The sequence below is a fragment of the Apium graveolens genome, chromosome 10 (assembly GCF_009905375.1).
Source record: "Apium graveolens cultivar Ventura chromosome 10, ASM990537v1, whole genome shotgun sequence".
Classification (NCBI taxonomy): Eukaryota; Viridiplantae; Streptophyta; class Magnoliopsida; order Apiales; family Apiaceae; genus Apium; species Apium graveolens.
Window position 1 is genome coordinate 49038514 of NC_133656.1, and position 18055 is coordinate 49056568.

At 43.0% G+C, this 18055-nt stretch overlaps 1 pseudogene; it reads right to left on the bottom strand.

The window, feature by feature from the left end:
- Window positions 1–18055, bottom strand: part of LOC141690566 (uncharacterized) — a 28084-nt pseudogene that overhangs the window by 599 nt on the left and 9430 nt on the right.

Consider the following 18055-nt stretch of genomic DNA (forward strand, 5'->3'; position numbering starts at 1 on the left):
GAGGTGATGTCGTAGGCACTATTTCTAGTAGTGTAATTACAAAATTAATTAATATTTAGGATTTTGGGCCCTTTCTAATGGGCTTAACTGTCATCCCAATTCGGGTATAATTAATGCGACATTAATTACGCAATTAGGGTTTATTTAACTCCATATCAATAACTGTGTTTGATTTAGCAATGGTGTGGAATGAAAGTAGTATAGAAATCAAAATACAAAGTAATCAAATACAGGTATTTAAAAACTTTCTGGTGGATTGAACTTTTACACCAGAGATATATATTATTAAGTAGAGAACTATGTGTTACAATGTTGTACACAGCTGCTTACAAGTTGAACTACAAGAACAGTGAAATTTTTTACAGATTTTTCCTTATCTATTTATATGGTTTTTTTGCTCTCTAACTTAGATAGATTTCTTAATGTTCTACTTGCTACACTTGGCATATATATCACCAAGTTACATGATAAAAAGACAAACAATTAAGACAAAATATTTCCAGTATAATTTCATACTGCTTCATTTCTCTATCCAGCATCTTTGAATATCTTCAGTTTAGCATGGAAATGAAAATGCTTTTTTGTTCTCTAAACCCTGCAAATAGGCTTCCACATTCTATTTGCATACAATCAACGCATGTGACTGTCAAGTCACTGTCAACTGCTCTTTTGAATTTGAATATCTGTTGAAGCTTCATTGAATCATCCGTTGAAAATGTGGTTGATCATCCGTTGAAACTTTGGTTGATCATCCATTGAGACTATGTAAATTGTCCGTTGAAGTTTTAGATGAGCAACCATTGAAGCTTTATGAATCATCCGTTGAGACTGTTTTCTTGGCAGTTAACTCCATTTTATTTATACAAGATTACAATGCATCTGATATTTACAATTAACTAACCTATTTTGCATATCAAGCTAGTAGTTAACATGACTTAAACATTCTGCAACATCTACTTCACTAAGGCATTATAATATGCAGGAGTATGCTACTAAACTTATTTTTACATAAGCTACTCTTTAAACGGATGTTGAAATGATCATCCGTTGAAAGCTACAAAATCACTTAAATAAAATTTACTAAGTGTTTTGTTCAAGTTATCATCAAGTACACAACATATTTCTAACATGAGATATATCACACTAAGCGATAGATGGCTTCTTGCAACCCCAAATATGTGTTAATATAAACCCCAAAAAAGGTTTCTTTGGGCCAAAATAGGTCTATTTTAACACTTTTTGGGTGTTGAGTGTAAGGCAACAATCATAGGTATCTAACCTTAAAACATGGACAATGTATGGTAACACAACAAAATATGTTGATATAGATGGCAATTGCAACATAATTTTTATCCTTTAGCAACACGGATTTTGTGTTACAACAGATGTACTAATTGACAAAAAAATGGTAGGGCCCACATATAGGTCCCACTAAAATGAGAAAGGAATATTTAAATATTGCATTTTCCAAAAAAAAAAAATCCAAATTTCAATTAAATTCCTTCTTTTATTTAATAATTATCATATCCAACATCATTCAAAATTACATCCAAAATATTCAATAATAAAAAACCACCGACAACATCACTTAAAAAAATTTAAAACAACCAATAATGTCTTTTAGACTTGGCCTAACATAAAACTCAATATCTAAATATATATAAAACTGCACGAAGATGCCTGAAATTCATGAAACCTTTGCAATTTTTCTAATTACATTTAGTTTTAAGTAGTACTCCAAATTTAAAATTGAGAAAATTATGTACTAAATTAAATAGCAAACTAGTCACAATATACTACTGCTAGTAAAACCTGCACAAATCCACTACAAAAAGCAACAATGATAGATTTCCATAAAGAGTTTGACTCTAAAAAATAAAAATAATTTTTGAATAAAATATAATGTTCATTTCATTCTGCTTGCTAAACATATTTGAAGAAATTATTCAACATATAAAGTGACATGGTTATAAGGTATGGTAGGGTTGCTGCGTCACATGAAATAGTAAGGTACATAAAACATAAACATACTGATAGTTTAAGGACGACTCACCTGTTGATGATGCAACACCTGAATTACTAACACAAGCAAGACTGACGAGGACGGTATAGCCGTTGGGTCGGCATCAATATTATCAAAAATAATATTAAATCAGTCTGATATGTTCGGGTAGAAAAAGGAGAGAACGGGAAAATACACTACATAATTTTGGAAATGAGAACTAATGCATCAACTAAAAAGGAATTATCTATGTGACAGCCAAAAGATCTCGCGGTGTCATATATAGAGAAGCTAATGGCTAAGTTGGGACCAACACCCTGCATTAGTGGAATAAATGAAAATATTAAGGAATATATTGTAGGAGCATTATTCAGAGCCCTGCCTAAAATGCCTTGGCATTAACAACTAGATTCTCTATAATATTACCCAAAGTATTAAGTAAATGTCTTCGCTCAGACTTAGCCATAAATTTTTTTTAAAAAAAACCATCTTAGGGAACATGGAACATGTAAAAACTCTCTATGTTTGCTTTAAAAGAACACGCGGTTAAAATATGAATTGCTTCAAGAATATAGGTTAACCATTAAATTTTCTTGAATAGTATGAGTAAAATCGGCTCATTACTAGTAATTATACCTTAAATTCTTCAACCGTCTCATACATACACACAATGCATATTTCATGCCTAGTTGTAATTTAATTAAATAGAATCTTTGGGTAAGAAGTGCCAATAGAGTACATCATACTGTTACATTGTGCCTAAAAGTAAATGTGCAACACTCAACATGGCCTTGACCCAAATATATAGAGCCTATAGATTAAAATTTCTTATAGTATATGGATCTACATACCATAATGTCATCTACTATTTTCCCTTCTATCCCATGCAGAAGCTCTGATGACGACTCCCATCCAGAAGAGAACACCAAGAAAGACTTGTCCAAGTCTTTAAATCTAGACAATGTCACTGGAACACCTATTTGACACCCATGTTCTACTTGATTCCTGTTGCGGCTAATAAACACCGAAGAGAATTCTCTGCTCCGTTGGTCATTAGCATCTGAGCTTCTTAAAAAAACATGATTTGTTTAACTCAATGCACATTCATGTCAGGCCCGCTCTAACAATAAAAAGGCCCTAATGCGAATTTCTAAAAGTAGGCCCCATAATATAAAGAAAAAAATTATTACATAGAGTAACTAAGATGCTTTCTTAAAAATAGATCTAGATGCACTCTTCGATGCAAACTCATCCCTCAAACTATCATAATCTAATTTTTCTATTAGATCTCTTTCAATAGACAACATTGCCAAGCCACTCAATCTTGATTGTAACATAGTTGAACGAAGATAAGTTTTGATTAACTTTAATTTCGAAAAACTCCTCTCCGCTGAAGCAACCGTGACAGGTATAGTTAATAAAATTCTATACACAATCCAAACTGTTATGCCCGCTTTCGGTCATGGGTCCTAAACAGGTCCCTGTAGGTGTATTGAATAGCTGGACTCTCTTGTATGGGTTAGAACAATGGATTAATGTGACTTGAGCCAGCACATGCGGGTTGGGCTCATAACATGCGAGTTGGGCTCACAGATGCAAGGTGGGCTCACACTTGCCATCTGGGCTCTCATACACGAGCTGGGCTCAGGTGTCCACACGCGAGGTGGGCTCAGGTGCCCACACGCGAGCTGGGCTCAGGTGCCCACACGTGAGCTGGGCTCAGGTGCCCACACGCGGGTTGGGCCCATGAGCCCACATCTTATGAAAATAGAGGTAACATTGTATTTATTAATCGAAAAGGAAGGCGGTGCGGGCCGAGGTGACCAGGCCCGCCCGCATCAAAGGACTTTGTGCGCAATATGGAAAGTGACTCATAGATGACTGAGTTGGTCGTAGATTTCGGGGCTGAGACGGGTTATTCCTACAATTACGGGAAGAAATGCGGAGATGCCGCGAGATTGTAGGAAGCGTGTGGAGCCGGTCGAGATTTACGTGATTAATTGGTTGAAGGCCTGACTTTATCGTGGGCTTGGGCTGCACGGGTTGGAGAACCCTAACCCTAGCCTACGTCACTTGTTCCCCAAGAACTACGTGAGGCTTGATCCCTATAAATAGGGTACATAGGTACTTGTATGAGACATGAGCCGACACTTGATAGAGAATAACAAACCTTATTCTTTCTTAAGGAGTCAACATACAAGCTCATCCACCACCATACATAACCTTCCTCCGCCCTCAAACACCGTCCTTGATCCTTGTTCCGCCCATCAACCTCCACAACATTGTTATACGAAATTCTCCCTATAACAATTGGCGCTAGAAGGATGGGGTATTTCATCTTAGGGAAAAAAAAAGACCAAAGAAGGCAAACAAGCGGCGACACCAGGAAGCGGGGGCAAGAAGAAGGACCAGAACGAGGTCGAGCACACGCCCCCAGGGAATCAGGCGCCACCTCCACCAATCACAACCGTGGATGGGCAGGCGGTCATGACGTATCTCGAAGGGCTAGCCGATCAGATGAATCAGATCAACGCCGGATGTCAAGGGTAGAGAGAAGCTCGGTCCAGAATGCTAAGCGTAAGGCGCGTCACCTCAAGGTCTCTCAGCGTAGCTGGAAGGGGAAAGGTCCTCAAAAGAGGATGATCCATGATTTTGATGACGCGACAACTGAGACCAAGCAGAAGAAAGAGGCATCATATGAAGAGGAAGATATACCCCAAGGTCATGATGCGCGGGACAGCCAGATCTCTAAGAGATCGGGGCAGAAGCCAGCTTCATCTAAGGCAAGGTCGACTAGCTTGCTAGACCGTGTGGGTAAAAAGCTAAGCGAGCATGACCTCAGGCTTAAGTTAGAGAATTTTAAGAAAGAAAGAGAAAAAAAAGAGCCCATGGATCAAAGAGGCTCAAAAAGAGAGTGCACGGCGGCCCCTCCCGAAAAACGTCAGCGCACCTCGTCCCGGAGGGAGGAGCGACGTAGACGCAGAGACAATCATGAAGAGGAGTCACAAGTGCGAGCTGGTGGAGGAGGACGCCGCGAGCGACATCAAGGCTCATACCATTCGAGTAACGCGGGTGGTGACAGAGAAGGAGAAGTTGTTAGAGTAAGAGACCTGAGGAGGATCTTAGATGAGATGGAGCGAGAGAAGAGGGGACCCCCAACCTCGGCTGCCCCTTCTCCATTCACGGTTGCCAACTGATCATCCCATCTGCCTCGGGTATTTAGGCACAACCCCGACCTTCTATTCAATGGTGAAGCTGACCCGGCGGAATACTTATACAATTTAACTCTGAGATGGAAGTCTATTTGGTGCCGGAGATGACCCGCTGTAGACTCTTGGCGGCATCACTCAGAGGTAGTGCCCAATATTGGTTCTCCAAGTTGGGGCCTGCTAGCATAAGGACATGGCAGGAATTGGAGGACCTGTTCGTTAGACAATTTCAGTCCACCCTCCACTAGTCACCTCCTGTGGCCACGTTAACCAACATCTAGCAAAGGGAGGGGGAGCCCCTGGTAGAATACTTTCATCGGTTCAATGCCGAAGTTCCCAAGGTGAGGGGGGCCAGTGAGGAGACCATCAAGAATTTCTTGATTGCAGGGTTGAAAGAAGGGTCAAAATTCTGGAAGAGCCTCCAGGCGAGTGAGCCGAGAACCTTGGCCGAGTTTTATGAGCAAACCGAACCCTTTAAGAGGGTAGAGAAGTCGATGAGAGAGCTGAAAATCAGTGAGAACTATCGAGATAAGAGAGACAGGTCTTCGAGCCCTGATGAAAGGAGAAAGATGTATCGGCGTAGCTCAAGCCCCAAAAAGTCTGCCCGAGGTAAAGAGACAAAGAAAAATTCGGGGAGACCTTATACAAGAAAATGGCAGACACACACCTCTCTGGTAGCCTCTATCGACCACATATATGCTACTTATGTTGGGAAGGGGGTATTCAGGAAGGCAGCCCCTCTCACAGACTATAACAAGAGGGACACTTTGAAGTATTGCGCATACCATGAAGCCACGGGGCACGATACAGCTGATTGCAGACAATTGAAGGATGAAATCGAGACATTGATAAGGCAAGGAAAGCTTACATAATGGGTTGTCAAGGAGGTTCGAAGGCACATAAATGATTATCATACCGTCTCTCCTCCACCCCCAGAAGATAAAGAGAGGGTACCTCGGGACGGAAGCATTCATATTATTCTAGGCGGGTCCCATATTGGCGGAGACAGCCGGAAGGCGATGGACAGGTATGCCCGAGAGGCAAAGGACAAGCCCCTCACCAACGTCAACCATCTGAGCCAAAGGCCCCAGAGCTCTTTGAAAGGAAGGCCGATGAGATCGTGTTTAGGGAGAACGATGCCAAATGGGTGCATTACCCTCATACAGATGCCCTGGTTATAAAAATGACGATTGGGATGGTGAATGTTCACCAAGCAGTGGTGGATACCGGGAGCTCGGCTGATGTTTTGACTTATGATGCCTACAAGAAGCTGGGATTGTTGGATAGAGAATTAACCTCGACAGGTGGACAACTATACGGGTTCACGGGAAACTCGATCGGAGTGAAAGGGACAATTCGGCTCCCGGTGACCATAGGAGAAGAGCCCTATGTCGCCACCCAGATCGCTATGTTTACGGTTGTAGATCAACCTTTTGCCTACAATGTTATAGTGGGCAGACCACTCATGAGGGCAATGAGGATGGTGACTTTGATCCATCACATGACGGTAAAATTTCTACCCCCATGAAGAGCTGTCAATACGAATCAAGGGTATGCTATAACCAGGCACTCAGGGCGGCCAAGTCAGGAAATGCATCAAAGGAAACAGGTGAACCGGGTGAAGGCGATGTCCTCATGGAAGAGGCTGAGGGCAGGAAGAGAGTACGTTCTGAGGGACACGAGATTTGTAACCTAATTTCAATTGAGGAATTGCCTGAGAACTATTTCGAGCACATGGGGATTCAGGTGGAACCGCGCCCAGGGGCCTTGCTAAGGGAAACCTCTCAGCCCATCATGTTAATACAAGAAGGGATTGTGGAAGAGGCAAGTGATGAAGATGAGAGCCCAGAAAAAATCGTTGTAAGACTCAAGAAAGGGAAGTGGGCACGCAAAGAAACAACAACCACTATGGATCTGCCGACGGAATCACTTGCACTGTCACTACGACCTCTGAATGCTTGATAAATCCGGCCGAAACTCACCAGCCCGAGCCCGAGGATACGGAAGGATTGACAATCACGGAAGTGGGAGAATCTATTGAGGCTCGAGCAGACTTAGACCCGAGAATGCCCCCAATGGTTGAGAGGGTTGGGGCCGCAGAGGACACAATCCCGATCTTGGTAGATCCAAATGATCCCTCCAAGGTACTCAGAATAGGCTCTAACTGAAGTCCTGACTTGAGGGAGGATCTAGCCCAATTCCTGAGGAGAAATTTGGATGTCTTTGCAAGGTCACACTCTGATATGATAGGGATTGACCCGAATGTCATGTGCCACCGGCTCAACTTGGACCCGAAAAAGAAGGGGGTCAGACAGAAGAGGCGGTCGATTAGTGGAGAGAGGGCAGAGGCCCTCAGAGAAAAGGTGGATAGACTGATGGAGGAAGGACTTGTGAGGGAAGCCTTCTACCCCATGTGGTTGGCCAACCCAGTTCTTGTCAAAAAACCAAATGGCAAATGGAGGACATATGTGGACTTCACCGACCTAAACAAAGCTTGACCGAAGGATAGTTTTCCTCTACCCCGGATTGACCAGCTGGTTGATTCCACGGTCGGGCACACACTGCTTAGCTTTATGGATGCTTATTCGGGATATAACCAAATCCCCATGTATGGGCCAGATCAAGAGCACATAGCACACCTCCTTTATCACTGATCGGGGCCTCTATTGTTATATCGGGATGCCTTTCGGGCTCCTTAATATGGGGGAACCTATCAAAGGCTGGTGAACAAGATGTTCAAATGTTAGTTGGGGAAGACTATGGAGGCCTATGTAGATGACATGCTTGTGAAGTTGAAGGAAGCAAAGGATCATGTCCGTCACCTATCGGATATGTTCCAGATCCTAAGGGAGTATAATATGAAGCTCAAAATGTGTGTCCGGGGTCGAGTCAGGGAAGTTTTTGTGATTTATTGTCAACCATAGGGGCATTGAGGCCAACCCCGCCAAGATACGAGCCCTACTCAGGATGAGATCCCCCCGACGGGTGAAGGACGTCCAAAGCTTAACGGGGCGAGTGGCTGCCTTAAATCGCTTCGTCTCAAAGTCCTCCGACAAATGCCAGGAGTTCTTCAAAGCTATTAAAGGAGTGGGGAGGAATTTTGAGTGGACAGAAAAGTGTGAAGAAGCCTTTCAGAACATAAAGAAGCATCTCAGTAGCCCTCCAATATTTTCCAACCAAAAGAAAGGTGAGACTCTGGTCCTAACTTAGCCGTCTCTAACTTTGCAATAAGTGCGGTATTGGTTCGAGAGGAGGATGGTATCCAGATCCCGGTATATTATGTGAGTAAAAGGCTGGATGACGTGGAGACTCGGTACACGAGCCTCGAGAAATTAGCATATGCTCTGATCCTGGCCTCCCGAAAGCTCAGGCCCTATTTTCAGGCGCACAGGGTAGAAGTACGAACCTCCTACCCCCTCAGGCAAGTAACGCACAAACCAGAGTCTTTTGGTCGAATACTAAAGTGGACGGTTGAGCTCGGCCCATTCGAAGTGGATTATAAGCTAAGGACTGCAATCAAAGGCCAAGCCCTGGCCAATTTTATGCTAGAATTTCCTCCACATCAAGAAGTAGAGCCGGGAGCCCTTGTTGTCATACCTAGCACAGAAGAAGTCGGGCTGGAAAACCAAAATAGTGCCCCATGGTGGAGCCTATTTGTGGATGGAGCCTTTAATGGGGATGGTGCAGGAGCTGGAATTGAGTTAATCAGCCCGGAGGTGCACAAGATCAGACGCACGACCCATCTAGCCTTTCATGCAACCAACAATGATGCCGAATATGAGGCCTTGATCAACGGTCTCAAGCTAGCTTTGGAAATGAAGGTGGAGAATTTGAATGTGTTTAGTGACTCCATGATTGTGGTATATCAGATAAACGGGGGGTATCAAGCTAAGGGGCCGAGAACGGAGCTTTACCTGAAATGTGCGCAGAGGATAATCGCAAGGTTCAACAAGGTGAGGCTGAAACTAATCCCGCGTGGGCAGAATGAAGGCGCTGACGAGCTACCTAAACTCGACTCACGCCGCGAGGCCACTCTGCTAGGGGTCATGCCCCTTGACATACAGAGGTAGCCTAGTGTGCCCGAACACGAGGTGGGCAGCTTCAGTGATGACCTCGACCCCACATGGATGACACCTATCTTAGCCTACATAAAAGAAGGTTCACTCCCGGATGAAAAGAATGAGGCATGGACGATAAGATACAAGGCAGCCCGCTATGTGATATACAATGGGGTACTATACAGAAGAGGGTTCAGTGTGCCCCTCCTCAAGTGTATAGATGGGGATGAATGCAATTATATCCTAAGGGAAGTACACGAGGGCATTTGTGGCAATCACTTGGGGGTAGCTCTATAGCTCAGAAAATCCTCCGTAAAGGTTACTATTGGCCAACAATGAAAAAAGATGCATTTGAATTCTCCCGAGCCTGTGATAAGTGCCAGCGATATGCCAATTATTATAACAGCCCCGTGGGTCCTTTCACATCCCTCATGAGCCCTTGGCCCTTCGCTATGTGGGGGATAGATCTAATTGGAGAACTCCCGAAGGCCAAGGGAGGTGTCAAGTATGCGGTTGTCGCGATGGATTACTTTATTAAGTGGGAAGAGGCCGAGCCTCTAGCAACTATCTAGGCAAAAAAACTCAAGGAATTTGTGTACAGGACTATTGTGTGTCGCTATGGCATCCCTTACAAGTTGATATCTGACAACGGGAAACAATTCGATAGCAAGGAAATACGAGAATTTTGTGAGCAGCTTCGGATTCAGAAGAGTTTTAGTGCAGTTTGTCACCCCCAAAGCAACGGGTAGATGAAGGCTGTTAATAAAATCATTAAGCACACCTTGAAGGAAAAGCTTGAAGAGAAGAAAGGGACATGGCCGGAGGAGTTTGCCCATGTCCTATGGTCTTACAACAAGACTTCCCGAACTACAACTGGAGATACCCCTTTTTCTCTGGTATATGGGTGTGAAGTTATGGTGCCCGTCGAGGTAGGGGCAGGATCTTTTCGGAGGGACAACTATGACTCAGATGCAAATGAGGTCAACCATCGACTCTATTTGGATATGATTGAAGAAACTCGGGAAGATGCTCAGATCAGGATAGCAGCATATCAACAGAGGACAGCTCGATACTACAACAGTAAGATTCGAGCCCGGACTTTTAAGATGGGAGACTTGGTTTTGCGTCGGGTCATGCCAAACACCAAGGTGGTGAGCCACAGAGTCTTTGCAGCAAATTGGGAAGGCCCCTACAAGATAAAATCAGTGCTTTGGGAGGGAACCTACCACCTCAATGATATGCAAGACAAGTTGATCCCGAGAGCCTGGAACGCGGAACACCTCCGCAAGTATTATCAGTAATATTATTTCTTCTCAGATTTAGTATTTTTTTAAAATATTCCTAAGTATCGGGGGGGGGGGGGGGGTAGTGCCATATAGGTGCCTCCCTGAGACCACAAACATGTACTCCTTTCACTTTCCATTATCTATGAATAAATGATTGATATCTATTTATGCCCTTGATATTTTAACTCCTGTTAATAGATTAAAGTACCCAGCAGGGGAGCCCATCCTTGGGAGCCCATGCGAGGACAAAACAACTGTTTTATTAACATGTTAAAATCACAAGTTAAGCCGGGCCCCGACCCACTTCACAAAAAATCTATGGAACGAGTTGGACCCCTGCCCGCTTGGAAAAATAATGAGCACAAAGCGGATTAAAGATAAAGATAGAGAGAGGTGACCACAATCTAACTTAAGAGTTAAGGATACCCGCAATGCGAGCCCATATCAAGGCGAGCCGGGTAGACCAGCCCGCTGTCATGATATCAACGTGATCCGGGCAGACCAGCCCGCTGTCATGCGTACATGGCCCAGGGTCGTATTATGCTAGAAGAAGATACAGGAACAAGATGCGAGCCCCTAGGCCTGGCCCGCTAATGCGAGTATACCTACATCATTTGTAAGTTAGTAATGATTCGAGCCTACTTTACTTAAATTATCACTGATTTTTACCTAATTGAACAAGATGCGAGCCCCTAGGCCTGGCCCGCTAATGCGAGTATACCTACAACATTTTTGAGTTAGTAATGATGCGAGCCTGCTCTACTTAAATTATCACTGATTTTTACCTAATTGAACATGAATGCGAGATGATGAGCTCGGCTCGTTGTGAAGGTGTAATATCCGCCATACGCGGCCAGGCTATGATAGCTTTTGGTTAGTAGGGGCATGGTAAGTTAATACAAAATAAAGAAAATTAGCTAGCACAATAAAGACATACGCGGGCACAAAAGACTTGATATTTTATACAAGAAAGTTGCAAATAAGTTATGCCCCAAGGCAGATACTTCAAATACATATGCAAGGAGAGAAGGGTGCCCGCTTACCCATTCAAAAGGCTATTTTTAAAAATAAAATTACACTAAGGCTTATCAGCCTCTGCCTCCCTATAAACTTCATCATCCGCGACCCGGGCCTACTCGGCTGCGAGCCGGGCCTCCTCAGCAATCTGAGCATCCCTTTCCATCTCCAGCTTCAGCTTCTCAGCGTGCCTAGCTGTGCTCGCACCCAGAGCCGCCCAATCAAAGTCTGGAACCTTACTGATGAAGATTTTCATGAAGTTCCTGGCCCCCAGGTTCCTGGCATCAGCAAGGGCGACCTCGTGGCATGAGGTCAAGGCAGAAACTGTTAGGGCGAAATCACGCACTAATATTCACGCAAGTATACGCGTTCGCAAGTAATATAGAATACTTTCTAGTTCATTCCCTCAGAGACTCAGACTAAGTTATTGTCTAATTAAACTCACTCACCAATGTATGATTACTTCTCAATGTTAAGATAATAACACTTAAAATTGTTGATTAAATATTAACTATAATTAACTACTTAATTAACCACTTAACTAACACTTCAATTTATCAATAATAAAACACTCATGAGATCACAACTTCATTATTACCTCCTTCTATAACCATTGTTATTACCTTTAGCATGTGACAGTGATGATATTAATCGAATAACACAAAACTGATAAAAGCCAACTTTCATTGTACTAATACCATTCTACCAAACATCCATAATTAAGATAGAAGTTGAATAGTCATCAATTATGTTGAGTTCCTATATGTCTACAGAAATTGACAACACAACGATTTAAGCACAAGTTATTCCTTTTTGATCACATAGGGCAAATAAAACTGTTAGAGTTACCCATTAATCATGCACAACGTACATGAACCTATGCTAGCATGGCGAGTTCTAAATCTCAAGATCCACCGTCGCTTCACAAGAGATTAACACCCTATCTTATATGTTCGCGACGCACATAAGACGAATACGCACAACCAATACTAGATATCATGCAATCATCACATACTAAAGTATTAAACAATTAACTAAAGAATTCCATAATAAATCCGTTGCAACCCCATGATCACGATTAGCCCATAATAGAACTTATCGCCATCATGGGTTCATATGAAATCATGATAAACAAACACAAGAAAATAACAACTAAACTGATTATATTAAAACAGAGTACGTCACAAGAGTAAATAAGTCAAAGCAAGAAAACTAGCATCCAACGTTACAACGAAACAAGAATCACAAGAATATATGCTTCCTCTTTGTTGCGGTGTGCTAAATCGGTCTTCTTCCTTATCTCCTTCACTTCTTGCCAAAAAACAATCTAAAACATAATCTCCTCTTTATTACTCTAAGAAAACATCTCAAATCTACTTATATAATAGTCCCATAAAACTCAGATTACATAGAAGTTGGAAGCCAAACAGAAGTAGAAGTCTAAAATAATATATCTTTTTCCCCGACCCTGCGTGGCCGCTCAGCATTTCTGCGCGGGCGCGCAAGGCTGCTGCGCGGCCGCTCAGCATTGCTGCGCGGGCGCGCAGGACCCTACTGGAAAATTTCCAGGTTTGCTCCGTTTCTTCGCCGTAATCTGCCCGTTCTTTTCCTCTCGCAATGGTGAACACATGCCAAGGATTATTCTTGATGATTCCTTCTCCGAAATGCAACTAATACCCTGAAATGCATAAACACTAGAGAAACGCATCAAATACACAAAATACTTGATTTCAAGACACCAATTTAAGCCGTTTTAAGACGTTCTAAGTGGTATAAAATTCCACTTATCACACCCCCAAACTTAAATCGATGCTTGTCCTCAAGCGTCACAGACTCAAAAACAAATAAAAATATGCATGAATGCAATCTATATGAAAATGCAACGATCCCCCTTACTACAATTAACCAACCAAATTGTCACGTCTCAACGAATGCAGTTAGACACTAAAGATCAAGAAACTCATGCAAACGGACATACCGCCAGAAACGTGGTGTGTGCAAATGCTTAACAGATATGCTTTGGAACTAGACCAATTACTATGACTAGACTATCCTCAAGACAATCCTACGATTATACAAAGAATAAAAATTCTAGGCACAAAGTGATATACAACACTACAAGAACTCTGGAGCTTACTACGGAATCGTGCTTTTTATTTACAACTCAAATGCTTATTTGACCGTGCAATGAGTGAGGTCCACAAAAGACTTATACAATGGTATCCATGTAACGAGCGTTAGGTTAGCGGATCCCAGACTCTAAAAGCCTTAGGTCACTAGGCACAAAGTCCCCTAAGAACTTAATAACTCGAATACCAAAGAGCCCACTCTTGATCAATTATGCAAATTTTTTTTTTTTAATAACTCTGAGCAAGTGCGTTTCACTCCATCTTGCTCAACCCTAGACTACTCGCATAACATACGAGCCGGCTACTAGCCATTTGACGCCTAGCCACAACTAGCAATAAATTCTATTTTTACTCCATTTTTTTTTTCTTTTTCATGCCTTTACCACTAAGAACCTATTATCAAATTCTAAGCATAATAAATAGATTATCCTCGAAAATAATCAGATCATAACAACAATCTAGTCCTTAAGCATTCTCTAAGACTTAGTGACAATACAAGTGCTTCTAGCATGCATATCAACCTACACAACTTAATATCACTTTAATGCTATCACTACACTCGCATCAATATCACAATTCAGTCGATAAATCATTGTAAAAGGGATCATGGTATATGCATGAGCTAAATGATATGACAAACAAATAAAGCTATATATATAAAAAAACTATATGGCAAAAATTATGCAACTATATGAACTAACTATCATGAATATGCAGCTATATGACACACACAAAATATTCCTTAACTACCACCCCCAAACTTAAAATCTTCACTGTCCCCAGTGAAGGTAGTAGAAAGGAACACAGGGTATACCTACTCGGAGTCATCATCATCATCACCCTCAGTGGGTGGAGTATCAGGCGGCGGGTATGCAGAGTCCTCACCAAAAACTGACCACTGGATATCAGCTCTAAGGCCTCGAAAAGCAGTCCCTAACGCAAGGGTGAGCTCCTAAGCAAACCTGCTCTGCGTCTCATACATTGCATCCATCCGCCGTGAAAGCCTCCTATACTGGGCATCACCCATCCCAGCACCCTCCTGAGCTCTCGAAGAACTAGCCTCACCACGCCCTGGCCTGGCCATAGTAGCACCTCGTGCTGGACGCCCTCCTGGAAGACGATAACCCAGCCCATGCTCCTCAGGCTCACCACCGGTCCACTCCTGCATCCCATTCAGAGTGCCAGAATCTATCGGAGCTGCTGGCAACTGCAACTGCTCATGAGCCGGCCAGTTCACTCCTACTACTCGGCATAGCTTTGTAACCGTGGATGCATAAGGGATGTTCATATGCTTTGCTCCCCTCAAAAACCTCAGAATTCCTTGGTAGATAAACTCACCAAGGTCCACATAGTATTCCTCATTCAGAATTCCTCACAACAACTGTGCTCTCTCAACTGTGACCTCGTGTGCATGTGAAGAAGGCAAAATATTAGCACATATAAATGCATTCCATGCACGGGCATACCTGTTCATGGCGATCGCCGGAAAGTGACGATACTCATTATTGGCTGGACTGCGGTTCCAAACTGTGCCCGGTCGACAGAGAGTCGCACAAATCAAATCCAAGTCAAAGTCCTCAGCAGTCTTTTTATTCCAGTTCTCCTCCTCGGGCTTCCTCTCTCGCTGTCCAATCACACGGCGAATCGCCACAGGATGATAATCAATCGTCAGCCCACGAACTACAGAAAACCCATTCTTTTCAGCCTTCGCGTTCGCGTAGAACTCGCGAACAACACTCATCGGTACTGCTTCGGGTGACTCACAAAAAGCTATCCACCCCTTCTCTGCAATCATGGGCAACAACTCACCATCCCTCCCTGATGGTAAAAACCCCCTCTCCTTCAGAATCGGCTTCCCCAACAGCCTAGTGTACTCCTCCTCCGCGGCTCTGTCAGTTAACCGAGGCCTTGCAGCAGTACCCCTTGATGAATCAGCAGTAGGAACTGTGCTGCTGCTGTCAATAGTGCGTGCTCTCTTGGGTGCCATTGATTTGTGAATAAAAGTGTGTAAGAACTGATTTTTGATGTTTATGAGAGGGTTTAAGTGTAGGAAGTTTGTGGGAGATATATAGGATATGTGTATGTATATATAGTGTGTGGAGTAGGTTAAATTAGATTAGGAGTGGGGTTGAGGGATAAAATCATGGGGTAATGGGAAAAGGATTCGTGGGTTTATGGGCTGTGATAGGTTTTTGTGTTTTTTTGTTTTTTTTTTTCTGAACTGTAAAAAAAATTTCTGGAACTCGACCCCTGCGCGGCCGCTCAGCATTTCTGCGCGGGCGCGCAGCAAGCTGCGCGGCCGCTCAACATAGCTGCGCGGGCGCGCAGAGGGTCTCTGGAATTTTTTTTTTTCAGCCCCTGTTTTCTGATTTTTTTTGTGTTTTTGGATAGGTTATTAACTTCTAAGGGTTCTTGTAACAACAATTCATGGGTTGCCTCCCACGCAGCGCTTCTTTTTCGTCATTAGCTTGACGTTCCATACCTTTCTCACGTAGTCAACAACATGGCACTAACCACCTCTCGGTTTGCCATGTCCCCATAGTAGTGCTTCAACCGCTGACCGTTAACCTTGAATGCTTGGTCCGAATCATTCTCAAAAATTTCCACCGCTCCATGTGGAAACACAGTTTTGACAATAAAAGGTCCAGACCACCTTGATTTCAACTTCCCAGGAAAAAGTCGGAGCCGAGAGTTGAATAACAGAACTTGTTGCCCTGGCACAAATAACTTAGGATGTAGCTTCCTATCGTGCCACCTCTTCACCTTTTCCTTATACATTTTGTTATTCCCGTACGCTTGAAGTCGAAATTCATCAAGTTCATTAAGCTGAAGCATTCTTTTCTTACCAGCTGCATCTAAATCCAGGTTCAATTTCTTCAATGCCCAGTAGGCCTTATGCTCAAGCTCCGCCGGTAGATGACATCCCTTACCGTACACCAACTGAAACGGTGACATCCCAAGTGGAGTTTTGTATGCTGTTCTGTAAGCCCAAACAGCTTCATCGAGCTTTAAAGACCAATCCTTCCTTGACGGACAAACAACCTTCTCTAGAATGCGCTTTATCTCTCTGTTAGACACTTCCGCTTGACCATTTGTTTGCGGATGATAGGCAGTAGCTACTCGATGATTCACATTATAACGCTGCATCATAGAAGTGAACTTACGGTTGCAAAAATGCGATCCTTCATCACTTATGATTACCCGAGGTGTTCCAAACCTTGTGAAAATTTGCTTATGAAGAAAATTTAGCACTGCCTTTGCATCATTTGTCGGTAAAGCTTTAACTTCGACCCATTTTGAGACATAATCGACTGCCAGCAAGATGTACTGATTATTGCAAGACGAGATAAAAGGCCCCATGAAATCGATTCCCCATACATCAAAGACCTCGACTTCAAGCATCACATTTAATGGCATCTCATCCTTCCTTGACAAATTTCCCACTCTTTGGCAACGATCACACCTTAAAACAAACTGATGAGCATCCTTGAACAAGGTAGGCCAGAAAAAACCTGCTTGCAGAATACGAGCTGCCGTCTTCTCACCTCCATAGTGTCCACCATAAATCGTGGAATGGCAGTCTCGTAATATCCCCTCCGTCTCACAGAACGGGATACATCTCCTGATGATCTGGTCAGCTCCCTGTCTAAACAAATATGGTTCATCCCACATATACCACTTCACCTCATGCAGAAACTTCTTCTTTTGTGCGGATGTCAAATTAGGAGGCATTATATTGCTGACAAGATAGTTTACAATATCTGCAAACCATGGTTCTTCCTCCTGAATTGCAAACAACTGCTCATCCGGAAAAGATTCATTGATTAACGTTCTATCTTGTGAAGTAGAATCGGGATTCTCCAACCTAGAGAGATGGTCAGCTACTTGATTCTCAGTACCTTTTCTATCTTTGATCTCTAACTCAAATTCTTGAAGTAAAAGCACCCAACGAATGAGTCTCAGCTTCGAATCCTTCTTAGAAACCAGATAGCGAATAGCTGCATGATCAGTGAATACTGTCACTTTCGTACCAAGCAGATAAGATTGAAATTTCTCAAAGCCAAAGACTATAGCCAAAAGCTCCTTCTCAGTAGTGGTGTAGTTCAATTGGGCCCCATTTAAAGTTTTACTCGCATAGTAGACCACATGGAAGAGATTTTTCTTGCGCTGTCCCAGAACTGTACCTACCGAATAATCACTCGCATCACACATCATCTCAAACGGTTCTGTTCAATCTGGTGCTGTAATAACTGGTGCCGTGATCAAACTTTCCTTGAGAGTTTCGAATGCTGCCAAACATTCATCATCAAATTTAAAAGGCACATCTTTCTCAAGTAAATTACACAACGGCTTC